Genomic DNA, 23,192 nt, shown 5'->3' with positions numbered 1-23,192 from the left:
GGTGATGGGATTCAAGGCTGTAACCCACAGATTGAAAGTTAAATGTTATATCTATCAGACAATACCAGATTATCCATAGATAAAGTATGAAATTTTGGACAAAGCTGTAAAAAGGTCTATCGATGCATAGTCATCCTTACCAAAGTTAAAAGGAAGGCAGCTAGTCCACAGTACCCACTGCCAACTCTTATCTGTTCAAATAATGATATTTAATAGATTAGTCATGTTTTACTCATGGCCCTAAAGTGCACAATGCATTTTTGCAGTAACGAGCAATAAATACTGAAGCTCAGATTCAAAATCTAAGCATGCTAACCACAAGACTACACTCAGCTTCTGACTCACTGGTACAAACATTCTGAGGATCATTACAGGGTCAACCATGAAATATTACTAAATAAATATAATGGTTTAATATTTACTCAAAAATGTTAATAATAATAATAATAATAATATAAATTTGCAGCATTCCAATAACGAACATTATTGAATATTATAACAGTAGTATAGTACAAGTAAAGCTAAAAAACTTAAACACTTTCTTTTACTTTATCTTACCATTTATTCTTTGTATTATCATTAATAGTTCTATAACACAATGAAGGAAAATATTTTTTCCAACCAAACAATAAAACTATGCTTTAAATAAAAATAAATAAATGATTTAAGAATTAATCATTTCTTTAAGCATAAGCATTTTTTAAAGGAAGCAGATATAATGGTTACTAACAGTTGAAGCATTATCTAAAAATTTACTTACTTTCATACACTCAAGAAACATCACTACTATATCACTAGCGTACTTGAATAAGCAAAAAGGACTGTCACTGAACAAAAATGTGCCCAAACATAATACAGCTACTGTTTACAAATATCTCCAGAAGAAAATTCCATTATAGCAAAGTAAATCATTTTATTATTAGTGGAATTTGCTTGTTGTTAAATTCACTTAAGTAATATATCTTAGAAAACTGTGTATCGATTATCAATTGACCATTTATAACAGTATATGATGCAACAAAATTGGAAGTCTGGGTATGCAGATACAATAAAATTAACTACTTCTTTAACATGTGTTTAATGGTAACTCAAATAATGCAATATGTTTGTTTCAAAATTCTGAACTGTACATATCAATCATGTAGAAAGTTTGTTTCATTGCAAAAAAAAAAAATTAATATACTGAAAATGAAATATTCTTCAGCTTAATCACCTTCCTTTATTGCCAATACGTTGTTAACCATAAAAACTAAGTTAATGAATCATTAAAAAAGTTGTGTTTCTTGCCTGGTACTGATTCCTTGTTGAATGAAACACTTATGGTATGTTCCACAGGTTCTGTTGGGACAAAAGATACACCAAATTTGGCACTTCCAAGTGGGTGAACTTGTGTTTGAAGATTACGCCCATGAGCACTAACTGTGATCTCTAAATTTCCTTCTCCAGCTTGGCTTGCATCTACTGCAGAAAAACAAACAAACAACCTTACATTTACTGAATTTGTGAAGAAAATTATGCTTTTGAAAACTACTGTAATGAAATATTTCTTGTTATAATTGACTGTATTTACATAACATTTCACACACATTGTCATGAGCCTCAGTTATAGATTATGAATAATCAACACCATTCGAGTGCAATGGAAACCACTGCACTGTTAAAAACATGTGCAAAACACAATGATTTACCTGTGAACTCTACAGTCTTCCCAAGAGCTTGTTGGGGTACTCTGCTGACTTCTACTTTTTTACTGTCATACACCTTTACAGTGTATGGACTACTGCCTACAGGAGATTCTGCATATTCAATACTGAGAGTATGAGGACCTGAACAAAAAATTGAAGCACATAGTGTAAAAACTGTAAGCCCTCAAAACGTAAAGGATTTGAAATCAACACAAATTCAAAATAGAAAACAATTAAATATAAATGTGAACAGTTTATATACATTAAAACACAAGTGCTGCACAATATGAATTTCCCACACATGCTTTTAAGGAGTTAAGATGGGTTTTGCTTGATACATATTTCTATCAAATAAACAGAAGTCAACTTAACTTGGTATATGTAGTAGCTATGGAATATCTTTCTCATAAAAACATAAGAAATGAAACATTTTTCTAAAATATACCTTTATTAGGTTAATATTTTGCTGTTACAACTTGATAAAATATACTGGCCATTATTTCATTTAAAGTAATAGAAATGTCTCATAATAAATTGCATATTGCATTAAGAAACATTAAGCAAAAGAAATAAAACTATGCTAAACTTTGTATACAATAACTATAAAATATCTTCTTAGATACTAAAGGCAGTTCAATACTCAGATATTTTAACAAGTCAAAAGTTCAGTTAGCTGAAGTTTGCACAGATCAACTGATCTATGTTCAGTTAGTTACTAAAATTACATAATTTGATTATTTATAATGAATCTCTATACAACTACACACAATTAATTAAATAAAATAGGCAAATTATTTTTAGATGGTGTTGAGTTTTTCGATTTCTGCAGTCACTGACAATAAATTAGAAATAATTATAATTTGAGCCATCGATATTATACACTTTTATCTTAAGAATTCCTAGTAATGGATCAGGAAGTAGTAAAAATATCTTTTCACATGACTATCACATATCCAAATACCTACCAACTTCTTTTGGCACAAATTCTGCTAGAAATCCAGTTTGGTTGTTCATTGTGATTTTAACTGGTACCTGATTACCTTGAGGAGCTATAGATTAAAGATAAAACAGAGTATATGTAAAGTTCAAGTTTCTAACAATTAGTTAGTATTCTTGTTTATTTATAGCTTTTAACACATTTTTTATTCGAACTTTGTAAATAACTTTAACAATATTCAACTGGATTTTTTTTATATACACAATAAAAAATGCACACAGGAAAATAAATTGCATACAGTTTACTGTTAATTCTAAGCCTATTGTCAGATTAAACACATCTGAATTATTAAAAAACTTTTTTTCAAATCTATCAAAAGTAAATTTTATCTAAACAACTACTCTCTTATGACTGTATCTAACAAAAAACATTAAGATTCTTATCATTTCCATCTAAGGAAGAGAAAGTTTAAATCTTAAAAACATCAGTTGCATTTTACAGATTAAATCAGCTGTCACAAAAAATTATGACTGTCTCATAATAATAAATTAACCATTTGAATATTTCTGTGGTATAAAAATCAATTTAAATTATTTTTCAAGGTTTTTGAAAAGCTTTAAGTAATGAAAACTCAATGTTAATTTCAAGCAAAGTCTAAAAACGTGTAGCATTTCTTTTAAGGTGATCAAGAATGTTAGGAGTTTGCAGCAAAAAACACTTTAAAATGCAATCATAATAATTCAAAGCATCTACAACATAACCAATTACACATTCTTAACTTACAGATTAAGTTGATTTTCAGCTCTGTCTCACTACCATCACTGATGTTTATTGGAAACTGTACTGACTGACCAATAGGAATCAACTCCACATTGCTTAAATCAATGGAGAACTGACTTTTATCTTTTACCTGTATATTAAAAGGAGACTCTGCAAGAAGGGAAGTAATGTCATTACTTAATTAAACAAACAGTTATCACAAAATACTTCATACCACTACATTACATTCTAATATATTGATGGATTAAAACATTTTACTATACAAATACACTTTGAATGTACGAATATTGACACTTTTATTTAAGATTCAGTAACTGTTAACAAGTCTCCTCTATAACAAACTCCAGTATTTATTGTTAATCATTACCTCTATAACAATTAACCATTATCCTTTATAACAGACTCCAGAATTAACTAACCGATATTTTCTGAAACAAACTCCAGAATTAATTAACTAGTATCCTCCACAATAAACTCCAGTATTTATTAACAAATATCTTCTATAATAAATTCTAGTCTTTTTTAATAAATACCATCTGAAACTGAAAAATTAAAAACCCTTAGTTAAAGTTTAAAAAGATAATTACACAGTTATGAGTAGCTCTATTTACAGCTATTCATAAAACCTGAAGTTTAAACTCAAATCTGAATGATATGGTGATACATTTTTTAACTAAAATATTTGATAAAAGAGTCAAAATATATAAATAAAGTTAAGAACAAAAACCAAACTAGTAAATTATATATGTACTTTAACAACAGCCCATTCTAAAAACTTAAAACAAATGGATGTGCTTTAATCTAAATATTGAGAACTCCAAATTATAACCAAATAACCACATTTTTTATTCATTTTAGAAGTATGGATAAAATGAACAACAACTTATCACTCCAGCTGAACTTAATCGAGAAACTAATAATTGTACTTGCATGAAATTATAGTAATTATGTAATAATTTATCCCAGAAGAACTCCTAAGAATCGCTGAAAAATATTTCAATTAAAAATAATTACTCTCACTTATGAGTAGTAGCAAACCAAAAAAAAAAAATTTTATTATCCTCTGCTTTAGACCATCAGAGCAACCACATATAACTTTTGATTTATGAATATAAACATTTCACCACTCCTTTTTAAAGAAAAAAAAAAACTATTGTCTTTTGTATATAAAATTGGACTTTTCTGCTGCATGTTGTTTTTAATCTGTCCATTTATTTTGCATTTTATTCCCAATAAAGTTGGTTGAACTTGACCCAATTCAACACTAGTTTTTAGCTGAATGACTTCCAGGAGTTAAAAACTTTCATGTTTGTTTATTCTCATCTTAAATTTGGCTGCAGCTGTTATTGAAGGTAAAAAACACATTGTACTCACTTCTGGCGTATCAAGTTGCAAAAATAACAATCAATCATGAGAAGCTGAAAATACCCTGTATCTTTTTCAAGCAGATATTTCATGATATAGATCCACAACTATAGGTCAATACAGTTATTATTTCTAACAGAAATTTAAAACAATCTCACTTCTTTGATAAGAACTGAAGTTAAGTTTTAACTCACCTGGTATGTTCTCTCCATTAAATTTGATATCCACTATGTGTTTGCCTGGATTATTGGGCCTGAAACTCACAACACACTGACCACCACCTAACACCTGAACATGATTTGGAACATCACCTTCATTGACAGATATTTCTAGTTGCCCTTCTCCTGCCTGTGAAGCATCCACTGTGAGTGAAAAAAATAATGTTTTAATAAATCCATTATTGCAACATAATTCTTTCTTTGGGCAGATTTTTTTAAGTTATTTGGTGAGCAAATATCACTTTTGAGCAGTTGTAACTTGAAGGCTTACATTTACAAATGATATTCAAATGGAAAAATTATGCAAACTGTACTATGGTTAACTTGTAAATAAACTTACTTTCATAGATGATCAATTAATAATTTAATATATGTAATAATTAACACATATCCAAATTTTGCACTGAACTAAAATCTTTACTGACTGACTGATACTGAAAGAACTGAAATTTAAATATAGAGTCAATCCTGATTATTTTTGTATTTATAATTTACTCTCATTATGATATTTCTAAAGTTGTTAGATTATAAAAGTAAAATTTGAACTTTATAAATGTCTTAGACTTATTTTTACAAACCTTTTCATTTTAATTTCAGGCACCCTTCAGCTAGAATCTAAATTAAAGTGCCATATTTTGTTGTGTCAGACATAATAAAGGATATACAAATTATAAGCATCCCATGAATATCCTTCATTCAGACAGGATTAAAAGAGAAAAATATAAGAACATTTATTCTTAATACATATATAGCTTTAGTTGATTATTTTTATCAAATATACAGCTTTTGGTGACTATCTAACAGTACTGAAGTTTCCACAGGTATAACTTCAATTGTTTGCATGTTATTAAATACAAAGCTACAAAATTAGCTACCTATAATGTTGTCCATATCAATTAACTAAACTTGATTTTCACATCACTGGCCTTCTGACACACTAAGCTATTTGGAGAGTGTTTCAATTGTTCTCAAATTTAAGTTATTTTTTCTTTAATGTGTATGGCACCTTCAATATTTTTACCTAAACCATATACATTTCTTTTTATAATAAAACTTTTCAATTGGTAGGAGAAACACTATTAATCAATTTTTCAGCACTTCTTTATATAGAATAAACTGCCTTAAAAGTAATAGGGTTTCCTTTAATAAACAACAGCACATTAAAAAAAAATAGACTAAAAGTACTTCAATAAGGCTATTTAACATTACAAAATTCCTCTAATTTTTATGTTTAGTAACAGATATTTCTATGTTTTTAATTTTATCTTACCTTGAAACTGACAGTTTTGTCCCACAAATGCCAATTCAGGCATATCATATAGCTTAATCTGATTTGCATTATAGGCTTTGGTTGTCAGTGGACTTCCTGGGACATGTTGTCCTCCAACAAGAACTTCAATATTGTATGTTCCTAGGTAAAAACATTATTGGTATAACAAACATGTAACAAATTAAAATGTAGTTAAATTATTTCAATTATGCTTATGTACTGTAATTGTTCAGTTTTATTCTATATCAATTATTAACATTTTCTCCTTACCCAAATATATTACTGTAAATTTATCAAAATGTAAAATGACAATTTCCATTTCAAAAACATGGTATGGTTCACAAAGAGACATTTCATAATGTTCTGACCTCCACCCATACAAAGCTATCTCATTCCTCATTTGCCCTTTAACCCTTAAACAGCAGGAACATTGTAGTATCATCATCAGTTGATGATGGCCACCATTTAAAGAATTAAGCATTGCTAAAATAACTTTTGAAATCAGGAGACCAGTCTTTAAGCCCCACAAGTTTTGCCCATTTCAAATTTTTACACATGTACCTACTCTTCACCAATGGTGTTGTATCATTTATACTGGCACAGCTAACTCCCTCTACTATTTCCACTTATTCCTCATTTCTTCAATTGACACAGCATTGTTTGGATATGCATTTTTTCACATATGGCTACTGTTTATGAATGTGTTTTTCTGCCATTTCAATATTTACTTTTCAACAGTTTTTTTTTTTACTGTGTTTGAATTCACTTGTTTTAACAACTTTTTTTTTGCATTTATTTCTTGTTACCCAGTTACAAGAGATCATAACATGTATTGGAAATTAATGTAAATAATGAATTCCTAGGAATCAAGTTCAACTTTATCTACCAAGGAGGCACAGGACTCAAACCACAGAGAACTCGTTTCATATATTCAGACACCAATTTCTTCTCTTTTCATATGATAATGTTCCTGAGGAAGAATATAATCAATAAACAGTTTGAGCTATCTTTTAACAGCACCTTCCACTCATTACAATACTGCCTTGTCATTCTTTATGGTAAAGAATCATTCTTCTTCTTAAGAGATCCATGGTAAATTTTCAATACATACATTTCTCACCTGGTTGATATACCTGTGGTAGGCAAGGTTCAGATGCCACTTGTGTGGCTTTGTACTTATTTACACATAAAAGAATTATGCATTTCGCATCATTAGTGCTTGGATTTTGGGAACTTAGATATTCATGGATCATTTGTCATCTAAGTTACTTTAGGTGAATTGTAAATTAGATGTTGATTATTACTTCATATTTTCAGTCATTTAATGGTTTTTTCATGTGTTAATTTTATGTACTTTGTAGGCTTGGCGTATTTTATGGTTTTGCTAGTTCAACATTAATAAATATATTTCTTAGGCATGTCTAGATTGTTTGTCGGTTACATATCATTACTATCAGCAACATTTAATTGGTTGTCCTGTTTGTTGTTTTTGTTTTTTTGTCATTGTTAACTATGTGCCTTTTCATTTCCATTTTTGTTAGTGTATGACTTAATTAAGTGTTCTTTGTTATCTCAGTTAATTTAGTGATTAGATGTTCATTATTACTGTGTTTTCTCAGTAATTTTTGTTGATTTGTAAGGTCATTATTATTACATACATTTGGATGGTCTTTCCATTTCATATTTATAAGTACTTTGTTAACTAGGTATATTTAGATAGTTTGTACCTTACAAATCATTATTAACATATAATTCATTGTTCTATTCCAATAATTATTTTCATCATTGTTAACTATATATTTTATCATTCTAATTTTCCTCATTTATATGTCCTTTGTCATCTGTACAAATTATGATCTGATAATTTAGGTATTGGTTATTAATGTGTTTTCTAGATAATTGCGCTTAGCACATTTGTTATTATTACATATTTTGGGGGAACAGATAAGTTTCAATGATTTGTCCATTCTATATTTATCAGTCCATTGTTAAATGAGTATGTTTTGGAATCTTTACTACAAGTAATAATCTAATTCATTGTTTTATCCAAATATTTGTTATTGTATAACTATATGCCTTGTGATACTAATGTTTCATAAGTGTGGGACTTAACATTTTTGCTACTTTATGCCACTGATGTGTTCGTTTCCCCCCCCCCATTTTGAGCTGAGCTTGGCTCTAAGTGTTTTGTTGGGGGGGGGGGGGGCTTAATGTGTTTCCTCCAGTAGACATCCCTTGATCAGTGGAACTTCTCATATCCATGCTTGGCAGTCAGATTCTGGATCATGGCAGAAGTGCTCATTACCCCACCTCATCTGGATATAAATCTGCTCACACACTCATTTGTAGAAGTTTAGGGTTTTTACCTCTCCTCCCGAGTGTGTTCCAGTCTAGTTGATCATAGTGTATTCTCTACATACCATGTTTCTCAAATCTTTGGTAGTTTGTCAAGCTTTGTGCCACTTTCTTTCTCTCCTATGGAAAATGGTGGTTATGGTACATTCTAACATTTCTATAGTAGTCACTTACATCATTAAACTAGATGGTACCATTTCCAGGTATCTTTACTTTCAGATTGTGGATCTCCTTTCTGGGCTTACAGTTACCACATTGTGGTAGGGCCAGATTATTTATTATGCACAACAGGCAGTGCCTAGAGCCTATAAAAACTATGAGCATAAGAAAATTTTTCCTTAAAAGTCAATCTTAGAGGGTCAAAAAACAATAAGTATTAAAACATGAAATACACATTTTACTGTAAAATCTTTAAGCTATATGACTGTAGTTGTCTTCATTCAGATATGTATGCCTTTAATGTTACCCAGATCCTTTACTATTCCTCCTATGTTATTTTATATCCCAACTAGTCCTTCCTCCCTGAAACCTATGCTGCCATTTTAGGTGGTTTCAATTTCCAACCCATATCCTTACTTTCTTTCTCCCACTTCCATTGGTCAATAAAGATGATATGCAAGGGAAAAAGTGAACTGTTGAATTTGATGAGTTATGTGAGAAACTCAGCTACACACTCAATTGAAGATCAGCGAGTGGGGAATTTCCAAGTAGCAGACCAGCTATAGAACACCTTCCATTTGCACTGATACATCTCTGTTAAAGAAGGACATATGAAATGAGCCAAAAGGAAAGGTTTTTGATGGGAGAAACTTGATCTCCTCACCAAGGATTTGGATAAAAGCTAAGTGTGAAGATGAAGGATGGGAGTGGAAAGATGTAGAACCAGTGACCAAGGTTGATGAAGAAGGGAACGAGAAAAAGGGATGGTGTAATTGTGAAGAGCATGGATGGGCTGGCAAGTAAGAAGCAATCAGCAGGACAACACAGAGTGGTATGAATGAGAGAGACCGTGCAATGAAGTAATCAGATGGGAGCATAAATACAAATGAGGACGAGGGAGTGGGGTAACCATTAAGTTATGCTTTAGTGATTGAATAAGGCCCATATCATCCATCAAGGTATGATGAAGTGTAATGGGAGCTGCCAAGGAGGCCAAAGCAAAATTTCATTGACCATGAAGAATCCACTAAAGAGATTGCAAGAATGACCAAGTGGGACCAGTGATGTCATTGAAGATCACATACCCGAAAAGTGATAGAACCTCAAGAGCTGAAAGGGCATGGCAAATTAACAATTTCATGGAATGAAGTCATAGTGGAAAACGTTGGGCCCAACTGAAATGAATGCAGAAAAAGACACCTAAATGGACAAGATATTGGGTAAGATTAGGGAAGGACTTATTCACTTGAATTAATTGGCCTACTCAAGCAAGCAAGTAAAGGAGACAAGGAGTATGGCTGGCTGACTCAAGTTCAGAATGAGTTAGAAGCTCGTCATTATATTTTGGTGAAATTGCAGTCCCACAGAATAAAAATGGTGAGTAAAAGCTCTGACTATCCAACAAAAAAACACAAGAAGATTAAGTAAGCCCAAAGGGTAGGATGCAAAACTTATAAACTACCCTATAATGGATGAAATGAAGATGTAGACAAGGCTGTGTTGAGATAGAAATGTGTAGATAACCACTGGCAACATCCTTCTTAGTCATCCATAACCCGAGAGAAAATGCAAAAGCAAACTGATACTTAACCAGTAATAGACAAAGCATGACAGTCCCACCATTTATTTGAGAGGCAAATTGGTCAGCATGTATCTTAATGCCTGGAGAGGGGGGAAAACCAAAATCGGGATTTGAAGATTGCTCATGGAAAGAAGGATGCAGGTTCATAGGAAATAGGAACAAGGAATAAAACATTACATAACTGAGAAACAAAATATAAAAAAAACCATAGTAGGCTTAAATGACTCTTCAGATGGGGCATGGGAAAACACGACAAAATAGGAAGTAAAAATAGACGATCCAAATTCTAGTATGCCTGAACAGGCTCAGCATGTACGGGAGAAAGCGAGACAACGTCCGGAGTTAGAGGTTGATCCATATAGTGTTCAACCTACCTGTGCAAAAATGCTAATAAATCTCCTGGAAGGGTTACATGCACCTGAGGCCTATGACATAGTACTGATCACAAATGTGACTTCCAAAGTGGCAACATGAACTTCAGAATTAGTAATCAAGAAATGTCAACAACAAGTGATATTATAAACAACAATGTGACTGTAATATACTGTAATTAAATGAAAGTGTAAACCACCTGAAACAACTTGGAAGTAATCTAAATGAAAACCACCTCATGAGTATACTAAAGCCAAACATGAAACTTGAAACACACAAAGGAACACGCACAAGCACTATCAAATAAGAAGTGATATTGTAGTAGATGCATACAGAGGGAGTCGCATGCACCAATGAAAAAAGTTCTCAAACAGAGGACAGCAGTGGACAAGAATAGCCAATTTTGTGTGAATAGGGATGTACTGTATAGGAAGTATACATTTCTGCATTTAACATCCAAATTGGTATACCTCCCAAAAATGGCTTCTACCTATTATGAAGACCATAAATTACAGTGGACAGGTAATAGTTCAGATGAAACATTTTTGTAAAGTGATTGAATATTTTTAATTGTTACTAACTGCTCAGTTACTCACTTCTTTAATAAAATGAAATATCATGTAAAAATTTGAAAAACACAATTAGATCATATAAAAATTTCAATTTTTTTATTTTTTATTTTTTTTTATAGCAAAAACTTTGAAGAACATAAAGCTTAATACTAATGCAAATGACATGATCTAAAGAAATCTTTACATTAGTTCAGATCATATTTAAATTTTTCTTTTTTAATTAAAAATCAAGTTGGGTACTTGAATCTGGTTCTAAGCTAAAACTCTTGAAGGGTTAGTATAAAGTGTTGAAGACACTTACCAACTTCAAATCCTTTGAAATCAACACGGTATTTGTCTTTCTGCAATTCAAGAAGCCGGTGCTGTACAACGTTTTTGGATGGTCCTGAAACACAAATTCTGTAAGAATTTGCTAATTTTTTTTTCAAAGGATACTGCTTATTTCTAATAAGCATGTTGAAATCATCATTAATTCAACACATGAAAGAAAATTTAAAACTTTATTGAAAACTGTACAAATTTCTTTGAAATTACAATTTTATATATTTCCTATGTAGTAAACAAAATTCTCGTGATTTTATCTTAGAACAGTTAATTAATGTGCAAACTTATGAGTGAAAGCCTTAGAAATTTAAATTAATTTTAAATAACAAAAAAAACAAACCTGTTATGACCACTCGTATATCTTCTTTATCAAAGCCAGCACCCATAATTTCAAACAATGTTGAGTGGTTGGTACTAAAAGATTGTAAAGCCTTTCCTTTCAATTCAACATTTTTAACTGGGTCCAAGACTTCACATTTCCATGGAGAATCTGTAACATACAAACACTCATGTAATGAATACTTTGACACATGATGCTTTTGTAGTAAAGGTATCACAGAGAGCAACAAAAGTGGAAAAGTCTATGAAACTGTGCTATTGTTATTTAATGGCTTTGTGCTTACTGTATGCTAATAAATTTACATGTAGTCTCCTAAAAGACACATTTTCACTTTGCACAGATTAATTTTCAGTTAATTGCCTACCAGAATGTCAGTGAACTAGAGCAAGCTATGCAGGATCTTAAATTCAAACACGTAGCATTCAATAATTGTAGATTAAATAGTAATGTCATGACAATTCATTTACTATTGTTTAATGAATATTTGTGCACATACTCAAGTATCATTTCTATTCTATATAAACTTAATTAAGAAACTACTTGCAAGTTTAGCTTTACTGACGTACATGAACTATATTATCCTGATGAAGTTGTAATGATGAAACTGAGAAAAAAGTTTTATTTTTTAAATTATATTCTTGTATAGTTATTTAAGTAAGTCAAAATTTTAGTGTGTATTTCAAACAATTAAATCATAAATAGTTATTACTATGCTGTTGTTTTTAATCTTAAAAATGGGAGTTTAAGCTTTTAATGCTATCTTTGTGAAAGAATAACAGTGTTAAAAGAGAAAATGTTGAATCATTTTTTATCCTTATATTAAATTTTCAGAAACATTATATAATGTAATTAAACTTGCCAACTAAATTTTTTATTACAACTTTAATAATACATACAATATTTGCCAATAATAATAACAGTTTAAAATAAATAACAAAAAAAACTTATATAAACGTTTTTCTAGTAGTAGTACTATCAACATCGCTAAGCTAAATATTGCCAAAGGCTAATAAAAACAAACTGTGTAAGAACAGCTGCAAGCCGTAATAATACCTGGAACCTTTTCTCCATTAAACTTCATGTCTATAGTATGTGTAGCAGCCATATGAGGAACAAAAGATGCTAAAAAACGATGATTGCCAAGACTCTTAACCTGACTCGTGACATGACCACCATTCACTAGTATCTCTAGATTTCCAGAACCTGCCTCAGCTCCATTAACTATAATGTATAACATTTTAACAAAAATATTACTACAACAAAATCAAACATCCCATTACTAAAAAGCTCATAACACAGCTGATCACTGTTCCCTTCTAACTTGAATCTTGAGTAATTTTACATTTCTTTTCTCTTAATGAAAAGATAATATTTCAGTAACTATCTATTACCAAATGTCAAAATATAAACACTAGTAGATTATTTAATGTTATACTACACAAAAACTATCCCCATTTAATATTACCATGGTTTAAAAAAAGAAAATCCACTTTAGAAAAGAAATCCATGATACATAATGGTATCATATATATATATACAATTTAATAAACATCTCAATTTTTCCATGTGATTACGTAAAACCTACTAGCTTTGCTATTTATTTCAGGTAATTTTAAAATCATATGATGATATTACTTTTTAAACTAGTATATTTTAAAAATTCTTCATTTCTAATCAACTGAAAAATAAACATTACATAAACTTACTTTCAAATTCAACAGGTTTTCCAATGAAGCCATTAGAAACTTTTCCAAACTTGATCTTACTTGCATCAAAAGCAAAACAATGGAAAGGACTACCAGGTAGTGATTTTCCACAAAGTTTCACATCAACTTTATGTTCACCTACTTCTGGTGTAATGTACTCAACTTCATACTGCCCATAATGGGCACTGCTTAGTCTAGGGGGAATATCCTTTCCAGAGGGTGCTATGAATAGAACCAAAACTATTTTTAAGATTAATGATTTATTTGCAATATCTCTGCTAACAAATGAAATTTTACTAATAAATTGCATGTCTCACTCTTGCAGTTTTCTATCAATAAAGCAACATTTGAAAAATATTTATATCATAGAAGATGAATTTTTACTGCAATAAAAATGTGATTCTGTTCGGTACTGTTTACTAAACTTACAAAAGTAAATGTGGAGCTAAAATAAAAACACTGAAAGAACAAGAAAAAAAAACAAACTAATTTGAAATATGTATTTTTAACATACATTTTTTGTGTTCAATTTCATACTTTTATTTCTTATTGATTAGTCTATTCATTTCATTTGCATATGCAATTTGTTAGTTTTATTACTTTTACGAATATTTATCAAGTGTTTATATAAAATACATCCCAAGCCTGTATTTTAAGAATATATTAGTTATTGTTTTCCAGCAGATTTTTATATTTTTAAAATATAAAAATCAGCTTTATTCAAGTATCCTAAGTGAAAATTTCATCACTGTATAATATAGTTGAATATATTAGTTATTGTTTTCCAGCAGATTTTTATATTTTTAAAATATAAAAATCAGCTTTATTCAAGTATCCTAAGTGAAAATTTCATCACTGTATAATATAGTTGAATGTTTTACTTTGTCTTTTTACACCATTAATTTAATTATATTAGAAAACAAGCAAAACAGATTAAACTTTTGTTTTATAAAAACCTAAAACTGAAAAACAAATGCTCAATTATTAAACTTGAAAGAGTCACATTTAATACACTAAGAATATCAGGTCTAGCAGCATTATAGTAAAATTACCTTAAACATAAGACTTTTTATCAATTGTATTTTTATTAATGCTAAGCCTTAGGTTAACCACTTTAATGGCTTTAACAACTGTTACTTCTGATAAATAGTTTAGCATTCCAAAAGAATATATAAATAACATGAATGAATACTACACCTGTAACTGAGACAACAATGTCATCTTGTTCAAATTCATTTGCTGTTAAAATAAAAGTAGCTGGTTTTCTAACAGGAACAAGCTTTAAACCACTACCAGCAATTGTAACATGACTGAAATCAACAGATTCTCCCTTTTTAGAATTTGGTAACGATGTGAACGTCTCCTCAAGAGGCTCTCTTTTTGACAAGTGACTTGTAAATGTTTGGCTTTCACTTTTATGAAGATTTGTGGTTTCATTAGTTACAGAATTTAAAGACAATTGTTCTGCAGAAATGTTGGAAGTTTCTTTCATTTCAGATTTTGTTGATAAAAGCAATGTATCTAATTTTTGTAAGTTAATATTTTCTTTTCTTATTGTAGCTGATTCAGCAGTTGAAGATTTTGACAGAACCTCTGAATGCTGAAGACTGATATCTTTTTGTTGAGCATGGGTTTCTTTACCACTTGGATTCAACTGTCTTTCTTTTTCTTCATGTCTGACATTGACATGAGCAACACCTCTACCATCTACTGTTGAAAAACTAGGAGAATTTCTTAGAAGAACAGGAATTTTACTTTTAGCATGAATAGTAGATGTTTCTTCATCAAGAATACTATTTTTGCTGGTAATCTTCCACACATCTTCTTCCTGACTTGAGCTTGAATGTTTTTCCCATAATTTTGTTGAATCAACATTACTTTGAATTTTAATTTCAGGTTTTATTCCAGTTGACTTGTGTTCCGTTTCCTCTTGTTGGGATATAGATGATGTATTTACTGACATCTGCACATTAGGTGATGTCTCGCCAAGTTCTTGCCTTGATCCTTCAAGCTGAATGTCTCTGGTGACTGATATCTTGGGAGGCTCCCGAGAACCCCAGCTTCTGGTCATTACATCTACTTTAGAGGGTTTCTTTGGAGGTGGAGGTGGTGGTGGAGACTTTGGAGACTTTATTGGTCTAATATCTTCTACAGATTTCACTTTATGAGGGTACGAAGCATCATGTAAAGGAGAAACTTTCGGTTTAGGTGATTTATTTACTTGAGATTTTAATTTTCCTTTATTGTAATCTTTTGATGTTGACTTGGAAAGATCTATATCTTCCCGGGAAGCAGATAAAGCCTTACTAATTTTTTCGGCTCGTTCTTCAAATGACATTCCTATCACTTCTCGACCTATTTGAGAACTAGATAGACCCTCTTCTGTCATTTTTTGAAAATGATTTTGTTCCACTTTGGAATGAATTTGTTGGTTACTTTTGTTTTTCACTGCCTGAATAACATTATGTTTGGAAGCTGAAAAAATGTCATGTTGCTTTGTTGACACTGCTTTAACTTCTGCTGTAACCTTTCCTTGATGATTGCTTATTGCACTATTCAGATTCTTCTCAGAGATAATCTTGAGAGAAGGATTACTGGACGATCTAGATGGTACAGGGGGACGTTGTGGGGATCCGTCTCCACTGGTCCTCGTACCAAGCACAAAACTGCTTCCACTTCCAAGTTCTCTACGCCATGTTCCTGCACCAGCAAGATTAACAATAAAAGGAGAACCTGTTCCACAAAAACACAAAAGTGAATTAGAACCAATTAAATAAAATACAAAAATTACAAATGACAAAAATTTCATTACCTAAAAGTACAAAATTATCCCCAACCAGTTTTTAAGTCTAAATCTTTAAAAAAGCAATTAACCAATATAAAATATCATATTCAAATTTACAAACATATGATAAAAGTCTTTACTATAATTAACATGATTATACTATTGCTTATAGTTCTCGTTTGAATTGTAGCTTTTCCTTTCAATAATTCTTGGTACTTGTGCCCCTTACAATTCTAAATATTTGTAAAGAAAATTTTGAAATTATTTGCTACTATACTGCAGGATAACCATATGATTGTCACTGCGGAAAGAATTTATAGACTTGTATTTATCACTTTTCTCTCTCTCTCTCTATTCTACATTACAAATCTTGTTGATACCAGGAAAATACAAAAAAATCATTGTATATTTTTTAAAATTTCCACAAACTAAAGAGAATAAACAATTCAAAACTTTTGAGCCCAGACTCTTACAAATAAAACAACTGAGCTTAAAAACTAACTTGTCAATATACCTGGACAACAAAAAGTTAGAAAAAGAATCAAAAAGAAAATATTCAACTTCAAGTTATTAAAAAATGTAATTGAGTTTGTGTACTGTTAATTACAAAGCCACATTCTGGCTGTGTTGGTTGTACCCATCAAATCTGGTTTTGGCATAATGAGCTATGTATTTAAAAATAAAAAAAATTAAGCTCTCTAATTATAACTTACAGTGCTTATAAGTCCTAAAAGAGCTTCTAGCATTATATAACCTAAACTTCACATTCTCTAGCACTTGATATATCAATCTTCAGTGTGCATTTACGCATGTTTATGTTTAAGTGTGTTTAAGCGCATGTGCATGTATGCGCATTTACTTGCTGTGCTTGTGCATGTAACCTTTATGAACTAAACAGCCTATAACATTCCTACATTTATTTATAATGGTGGAAGTTTCTCGTTTTCTTACAATTATGAAAATGTATTCAGTCATTCATCAGAAGAGAAATGGGTATTAGTTTGCTCGACCAAGTCACCCCTTAAGCATATAATGCTAATATTGTGACTATTTACTGAAAGTTAAAATTTCAAAAGTTAGACTCTTTATATTATTAGACAACCTATAACTAACAAAGTTGAGGTCCCTCAATTTGGTGCATATATACTATTCGAAAAAATGGTTGAAAGAACTATTTGGGCCCTTCACTCAACTAATAATGCTAGGGTTACTTAACAATTTTGTAGTCCATTTTTAAAGATTATATTACATGAATATATATTTTATATTGCCAGAAAGGATAGCATTTAGTTGTATCAACTGTGATTTTAAATGTATCTTACACAGCCCTTAATCTATCAAAACAAGATAATTTTTAAATAAAGTAATACAAAGCAAGCACAGAGCTAAAAAAAAGAAAAGATTATTTTGCTACACATCACAATGCTTAACAAACCTTGACTTGTAAATGTGACCAACAACGAAAGCAATCACAACAAATGAGAAAGTAAAACAATGGTTAACATCATACGAACCTTAGATATAAAAATATATACGTTTCAGCTTTAATATAGGATTTTAAAATCATATCCAAGATAGCCCGTGCATCGAGTAAGTTCCAATATGTAATGCAGTGTTAAACATAAGTCAATAATTAAACAAATTACTATTTTTATGTATTATCCTGAGCTGAATGTTATACCATTAAAATGTGTAATCTACTAGACATTATCAAAAGATATGAATGGAAAGAATAATTAAAAAATTAATTTAAAAGTATAAAATCTAGCAGAAAAATAAGTTAATATATTATACTTAAGACTTTTATTCATTAGGCCTAAAATCAGAAGTGTGTTCAAAATAAAGGAAAATAAATAATACAATGACTGATCTACAAACTAAAATGAACAGAAACTACCTATACACAAAAATGGTTTACCTCATATGAAGAAAGTTTATTTGATCAAGTGACTCACCTTTAATCTCAGTGCCATTAAAAGTCACTCTCACACTGTATGTTCCAGACTGAGTAGGATTGAATGTTACAAAGTAGATTCCATTTCCTCGTTCTTCAATTAGTAAAGGTACAACTTTTCCATTATGCTGAATATCAATTTTCATTTCTCCCCAACCTGCATTACTAGCATCACATGTGAAGGTAGACTCCTGACCTAAGACCAGCTGTTCTAAGCCTTTCAACTGCAATACAATGTAAATTCACTATCAGAATAAAGTGAAAGAGGATAAGTGTTCTTAAGGCTTTTTCTTTCTCCTATGGTTTTTATAATTTAGCAAAATACTGATGTTAAATAAATAGTTTATATTTGATTAAGACTGAAAAATAATACCCTAAATACTGTAACACTTTTCTCATGCTTATATTTATAGTCTTAGACTTATTAAATAATCAGATGGTTTAGCACTAGTATAACCAGTAAATGGTTAAATCAATAAACAATTGTCTTTTAATGAATAGAAAAATTGCTGGAATTAGAAAGTATGGTCATATGTTTCATGAAAACAGAAAATAAAAGTTAGTTAGATGTGCAATACATGATATGACTTATCACAATTTATTTATTTTGAAAAACATGTGTATAGTTTAAACTCAAGTTTTATACAAAAGTTTAGCATTAGTGCAACCATTTGGTTTACATCAGAATCTAAAACTTGAGATTAAACTCCTGAAATTGAAGGGTTTACTTTTTCTCTCTAAGCTACTTGAGAGCTATCTATACTAAATATTCTTAATTTAACAGTAATAAACTAGAGGGAAGGCAAGTAGTCAACATCCACTATTAACTCTTGCATTATTATTTTACCAACAAATACTAGGATTGACCATTAGAAAAGGTTAAACATATTTGGTGATGGGGATTTCAACCTGTTACTTACAAATTGCAAATCAAGAACCCTAACCATCAGGCTGTGCCTGGTCTAAACATTTTAAAACAAACAACAAGTGTATTTGGGACCTCTTTTTTTTTTTAACTGTTTGTCTTGTCACTTATAGGTTCAAACATATCTGATATACGAAACTTGTAATGAATGCATTCAACCTTTAGTACTTGTCAAAATTGCATATAGCAGCACAATAAAATCAATTTCACAGGTGTTAAACATTATGATGCATGTGTAACAATCTAAACAAATGCACAATGGGAGTCTCGCAGACCCCTTGTTATATTACACAGGAAATGAGCAAGAAAAACAAGTTATTTGTCATAAACAGTGTATTTATTAGGTCTGAACATAAATAGAAAATAAAACATACTTTTATGTTTGTTTATGCACACACATTACTGAACACAAGCTATTTAATTTCCTGAACTGATCATAATTGACAAATACACTGTTTTCTGCTTATTGGAAAATGCTTAAGGATAGTGTATTGAAGTGGCAAAGAAAATAAGATTATTGGCTAGGTCCAACAGACATCTCATATACATCCTAAAGTTAAAGAACAAGTTCGTTTTTTGTTTTTTTAAGGAATCAAACAGACTGAACGTTATTTAAAATATATTCTCTATTATTTTTCTAAAAAAAATATAAACATTAAAAACTATTATTAAGAAACATAAGCATCATTTTTGGAAAAAATACCCAGAAGTAACTTCACATTTTTTATTCTTTTCCTGCAAAACTTGGATTAAAATTATTCATTTTGGATCAGGAAACCAATAAGGTCTATATTTAAATCATGCCTGATACACTATTGGCTATAAAAATGTTTCTTAAAAATAAATAACAATTCTTGCACAAAAATATGGCTGTCAATATTCTTTTTATAGTTGGTTATTAATAATGATTAAAAGCACAAAAAACAGGTGCTTATCATAACAACATACCTTAATTTGTGCAGGATCATAAACATAGCATAAAAATGGACTTCCTTGTATGTGCTCACGTGAATAAGTCACTGATATTTTCCACTCTCCTGTATCATGAAATAAATATCACACTAAGAACATTTCAAAAAGTAAAATCATTCCTTCCCAAATAAAGGGGCAAACGCGATACATTTCCAATTCATCACAAATTACTATATCAACATTCTACAACACATGAAGTTCAAATACAGGCTATAATGAGAGGAGCACTGAAATTAGAAGTTGTCTATTGAATGTGTATATACAGTATGTTATAGGAAAACCACATCAGGTTATCTGCTGTTTCCAAAGTAATATTGAACCCCTGATTTTGGCATTATAAATCTGGAGACTTACCACTGTCCATTAAACACAATCTTATTCCATGTAATTCTCGATGAAATGCTTCCTCAAACACAGTAAAACTGAAGTTCTGTCTGAAACCTTATTTAATTGCCACAAATTCATATTCATTTCCACACACATACCATATATCATAAAACAAGAATATAATCACCTTGCTTCCTAGTACTCTGGACAATACTGGGATTAATATGGTAATGAATTTTGAATTTTTATTATCAGCATATTCAAATCAACTCAAACAGCTACTTTCGTCTAACCTCCAACATGTTTACATACTGTAATTGCACTAAACCTTGCTTTCTTGTAGTCAACAATGCATACATGCTAATGAAAATTCTCAAATGATACAGTATTTGATTTTTCTTTTAAACATATAAATTTGATAGCTCAATAACTTTTCTTACACTTCCTATGAAAAAATTGATGGAAAAAAAACCTAAACAAGTGCATGTAAGGGAGGCTAGCTTATATACAATGATAGCAATTAAGTTTCTACTTATGCCCAGAATGTAGAAGAGTGGATGACTGATTTACTTCAGCTGGATTGTATGACAGCAACAGTTGTCAAAGAAAGAATTGTATGTTAATATAGGATAGTCTTCCGAGCTTGTTGTACTATTACTTACTGGTATATAAATTAAAAATTAAAATGAGAATAGCTTCATCAAATAATCGGTGAAGTTTGCCACTCTCTGCAAGATAATAAATTTTGATAAGAGACAAATACAGAGAAATTGACTCAAATTTGCTAAAGAAACAGATATGCCACTTAATTATAAAATTAAAAAGCCTCAAATTTTATTTAAACTAGTGCTGAAAGAAGTTACTTTAGTTACACATTAATTTTTTTCTTTTTTTGTACCAAATTAACTTTGTGGAAACTATAATATTTTGGATGTAGATGTTTAAGCCAATATTTTAGTGCATTCTTCCAAAGCAGTAACACTGATTAAAAGAAGAAAGTTAATTGTAATTTGTAATAGGACAGTTACAACATGATAAAAAAAAAAAAGTATAAAAGTAATGCATATTACCTCCCACAGTACATTTGAATACTTTATTGAAATACAATCAGACAAATTGAAGCTGGACAATCAAATCAGGCTTTTAAAAGACGACTTCAAGCATCTTAAAACATCATTTACAGAATGCAGAACTGTTTCCAAACCAAAAGTGTGATTGTTCAAACATATGAAGAAAGCATACCATCATAACACAGACAACTATTTGTCAATTCTGTCTCAATGTGTATGATAAAAAGCCACAAGAATGAATTAGATATATTCTGTGAAACATTTGATGCCACACACTGCCAACCTTGTGAAGTTTGTTTTTAATCACCTGTGCACCAGATGCACTAATAGATGCATTCTAATTATACAATGTCAAAGTTCATTTGCAATGGTAACATATAAACACACATTCACTTGACCAAAATTGTGTAGTAGCCAGATAAGACTTGTACTAACTTAGAGTGAATATGAGCTAGATACACCTCACTTTTGCGAAATTTCATATTGTAGGTGGTAGTGAAAGAAACATGGGATAAGTAGAAACAAGCAGTAGTTAACATACCAATCTCTACTTCTTAAGAAGTTATACCATAAACACCACATCCTATGACTATGTGCTACATTGTTCTGGTGCAAATGTCCCTGATCTCCTAGTAATCCCCCTCCCCATCTGTAAAGTGACCAATCACAATGCTTCAACCAGTAAAACAAGTAATTTGGATATATTTATCAATACTGATCAAATGTACAGTTTAATTGTACACAATGATGTTAAAACAAAATAGAGCTTATTATCAACAAGAACTAATGTTTTTACGTCAATCATTGGTTTATTTGAATAAATATATTTTTTTAATACTCTAAGCTGTGGCATGTTTTTTTCTGACATTAAGGAGAAAGACACATGAAGTGGATGAAAAACAGAACAAAACAAATATCAATATCAAGTATAATATTACAAAGATCATGTGACTGTTTGAACACTGTAATCATTAACAAATAAACCAAAACATAGTAATACACATGAAAACTTGATTACATAATTTTTTTTAACACACATCTGTGCACTTAAGATTTAAAGATTTTTCAATGACTATCTACTTCAAGTATAAAAAGATAAATTAGGAATTACAATTATCTAGTATATCAATACTTTGCACTTTCATTTGTAAAAGACATAAATCATATCTTGAAAACTTACTACAATATTTTTCTCCTTTTATTTTACAATATTCATAAAACTGATACTTTATTTCGACAATAACAATAAGTTATGTTACACAGTCAACTTTGTAATTTGTTCTTCATTGGTAGTAATAAATAAACACTAAACTATGATACTTGAATAAACTTAGCCATTTATCATCAATAATGTGTTTTGTACCTATTTCGTCTGGAGTAAATGCAGCTGTGTAGTTTCCTTTGTCTTCCAGCACAGGACAGTTACACACTTTTCCACTAGGGGCTTCTGCCTCCACTAAGACATCACCACCACCAGCACCATTGGAATTAATC

At 30.4% G+C, this 23,192-nt stretch overlaps 1 pseudogene across 1 annotated transcript in view; it reads right to left on the bottom strand.

Annotated features, from left to right (window-relative positions):
* Positions 1-23,192, bottom strand: part of LOC143236769 (filamin-A-like) — a 99,019-nt pseudogene that overhangs the window by 43,325 nt on the left and 32,502 nt on the right. Inside the window, exons 9-22 of the transcript XR_013019743.1 lie at positions 23,062-23,191; positions 20,278-20,366; positions 18,406-18,628; positions 14,863-16,398; positions 13,666-13,887; positions 13,013-13,180; positions 11,960-12,109; positions 11,597-11,680; positions 6,256-6,396; positions 4,962-5,129; positions 3,406-3,552; positions 2,651-2,734; positions 1,689-1,826; positions 1,288-1,461 (exon numbers count right to left, since the gene is read on the bottom strand). The product of XR_013019743.1 is annotated as a filamin-A-like (transcript). The remainder of the gene's footprint in view (positions 1-1,287; positions 1,462-1,688; positions 1,827-2,650; positions 2,735-3,405; positions 3,553-4,961; positions 5,130-6,255; positions 6,397-11,596; positions 11,681-11,959; positions 12,110-13,012; positions 13,181-13,665; positions 13,888-14,862; positions 16,399-18,405; positions 18,629-20,277; positions 20,367-23,061; position 23,192) is intronic.

Source organism: Tachypleus tridentatus, chromosome 13, assembly GCF_004210375.1.
Source record: "Tachypleus tridentatus isolate NWPU-2018 chromosome 13, ASM421037v1, whole genome shotgun sequence".
Classification (NCBI taxonomy): domain Eukaryota; kingdom Metazoa; phylum Arthropoda; class Merostomata; order Xiphosura; family Limulidae; genus Tachypleus; species Tachypleus tridentatus.
Note: the sequence above shows the minus strand (reverse complement) of the source record. Positions and strands in the feature narration are given on the sequence as shown.